This window comes from Bos grunniens, chromosome 10 (assembly GCF_055505025.1).
Source record: "Bos grunniens cultivar Pamir isolate PY7600 chromosome 10, Bosgru_T2T1.0, whole genome shotgun sequence".
NCBI lineage: Eukaryota > Metazoa > Chordata > Mammalia > Artiodactyla > Bovidae > Bos > Bos grunniens.
The window spans coordinates 75,261,868-75,265,049 of record NC_141174.1 but is presented as its reverse complement, the minus strand read 5'-3'; positions in this window follow the sequence as shown (position 1 = coordinate 75,265,049).

Here is a 3,182-nt window from a genome sequence, read left to right as displayed (position 1 = left end):
TGAATTCATTTCTGGGATTATAAGTATTTGCTAGGAGTCTATCAGCTTAAAATTTACTTTATTTTGTAATGTACATTAAACTTACCTTCTACTTTGTATTTCCTTTTCTTTCTCTCTCTCTCACACACACACATCTTGTGATTATATCTCCATTATCTTGTCTTTTTATAGGACTGTGTTATATACTTCGTGACATTGTACTGGAGACAGGGATCAAGACGATCCCCAAGAAAAAGAAATGCAAAAAGCAAACTGGCTGTCTGAGGAGGACTTACAAATAACTGTGAAAAGAAGAGAAGTGAAAAGCAAAGGAAAAAAGGAAAGATATACGTATTTGAATGCAGAGTTCCAAAGAATAGCAAGAAGAGATAAGAAAGCCTTCCTCAGTGATAAATGCAGAGAAACAAAGGAAAACAATAGAATTGGAAAAACTAGAGATCTCTTCAAGAAAATTAGAGATACCAAGAGAACATTTCATACAAAGATGAGCTCAATAAAGGACAAAAATTGTATGGACCTAACAGAAGCAGAATATATTAAGAAGAGGTGGCAAGAATACACAGAAGAACTGTACAAAAAAGATCTTCATGACCCAGATGATCACAATGGTGTGATCACTCACCTAGAGCCAGACATCCTGGAATGTGAAGTCAAGTGGGCCTTAGAAAACATCACTACGAACAAAGCTAGTGGAGGTGATGGAATTACAGTTGAGCTATTCCAAATCCTGAAAGATGATGCTGTGAAAGTGCTGCACTCAATATGCCAGCAAATTTGGAAAACTCAGCAGTGGCCACAGGACTGGAAAATGTCAGTTTTCATTCCAATCCCAAAGAAAGGCAATGCCAAAGAATGCTCAAACTACCACACAATTGCACTCATCTCACCCACTAGTAAAGCAATGCTCAAAATTTTTCAAGCCAGGCTTCAGCAATATATGAACCATGAACTTCCAGATGTTCAAGCTGGTTTTAGAAAAGGCAGAGGAACCAGAGATCAAATTGCCAACATCCACTGGATCATTGAAAAAGCAAGAGAGTTCCAGAAAAACATCCATTTCTGCTTTATTGACTATGCCAAAGCCTTTGACTGTGTGGATCACAATAGACTGTGGAAAATTCTGAAGAGATTGGAATACCAGACCACCTGATCTGCCTCTTGAGAAATCTGTATGCAGGTCAGGAAGCAACAGTTAGAACTGGACATGGAACAACAGATGGTTCCAAATAGGAAAAGGAGTACATCAAGGCTCTATATTGTCACCCTGCTTATTTAACTTATATGCAGAGTACATCATGAGAAACACTGGGCTGGATGAAGCACAGGCTGGAATCAATATTGCCAGGAGAAATATCAATAATCTCAGATATGCAGATGACACCACCCTTACGACAGAAAGTGAAGAGGAACTAAAAAGCCTCTTGATGAAAGAGGAGAGTGAAAAGGTTGGTTTAAAGCTCAACATTCAGAAAACTAAGATCATGGCATCCGGTCCCATCACTTCATGGGAAATAGATGGGGAAACAGTGGAAACAGTGGCTGACTTTATTTTGGGGGGCTCCAAAATCACTGCAGATGGTGACTGCAGCCATGAAATTAGAAGACGCTTACTCCTTGGAAGAAAAGTTATGACCAACCTAGATAGCATATTTAAAAGCAGAGACATTACTTTGTCAACAAAGGTTCACCTAGTCAAGGCTCTGGTTTTTCCAGTGGTCATGTATGGATGTGAGAGTTGGACTGTAAAGAAAGCTGAGTGTCAAAGAATTGATGCTTTTGAACTGTGGTGTTGGAGAAAACTCTTGAGAGTCCCTTGGACTGCAAGGAGATCCAAGCAGTCCATCCTAAAGGAGATCAGTCCTGGGTGTTCATTGGAAGGACTGATGTTGAAGCTGAAACTCAAATACTTTGGCCACCTGATGCAAAGAGCTGACTCGTTTGAAAAGACCCTGATGCTGGGAAAGATTGAGGGCAGGGGGAGAAGGGGATGACAGAGGATGAGATGGTTGGATGACATCACCAACTCAATGAACATGAATTTGGGTAAACTCTGGGAGTTGGTAATGGACAGGGAGGCCTGGAGTGCTGCAATTCATGGGTCGTTCATGAGTGAGTGACTGAACTGAACTGTTATACTTAACATTCCTTTTTGTCCCCTGCAAAATTAAATATTTAATACTTCACTTTATTTTTCAGTTTATTGGAAAAATAATATTGGGAAATATTTACAGAGCACATACTATGTGTCAGGCACTGCTCTTAGCTTTAACTATATTGACTTATTTAATCCTCACAGTAATCCTTGAGGTAGATACTTTTAATATCCCCATTTTATGGATTAGGACAAGAAGGCACAGAGAGGTTAAATAACATCTAATGTTGATAAATAGTAGATGTGAGTTTAAAGGCAGGCAGTGTACTTCCTGAGACTGGATTTTCTAATCATTATGATTTTTTTTATTATTTAATAGGTTTAATATTGATCCCTGAGAATCCTAGCTAACTTTTCTTCATTTAGGGCCAATTTGCCTACATTATTTTCCCCTATATTTATACCAGTTCCTTGTTGATGGTAAAACAACTCTAAATTAAATAAATTATAACAGTGGAATTCTGGTATATACAGATGCCGGGAGCCACCACGGGAGATCCCACCCATGACAAAGGTCATTTGGAAGAGATCTGATGAGCAAGGCGGGTCAGAACTCAAGGGACCCCCTGAATCTGCTCGAGCATCTACCCCCAAACCAGAATCTGTCTGTCTTACTATTTTGTGCCTTTCACCAACTCTTCTGACATTAACAGGGGGCTATCCCCGACCACCTTTCTCTGGAAAAAGTCAGCTTAGGGCTTTAGTTAATAAGTCTCCTGGGCATGAAAGGAATATTTCTATTTTAACCCCTCTGTTGGCATTCTAGCTTGCCCAACAGGTTTATCCATACTCTTGCAATTAACACACATGACTGTTCACAACTCCCCAACCTTGAAAGGCACGGGAAGCCAAAACATTCTAAAAGTCCTAATGAGCATAGAGTCCTTTAAGGGATGAAAAATTATTAGAATAGATAGTTCTGGTAAAGGGCTTCATTATTGGGCCAATGCTTGCTGCCAAGTGCCCATATCCCTTATCCATTGTGCACCTGGGAGTGCATTAGTTAACATGGTTGGAATGTAGGAAAAAC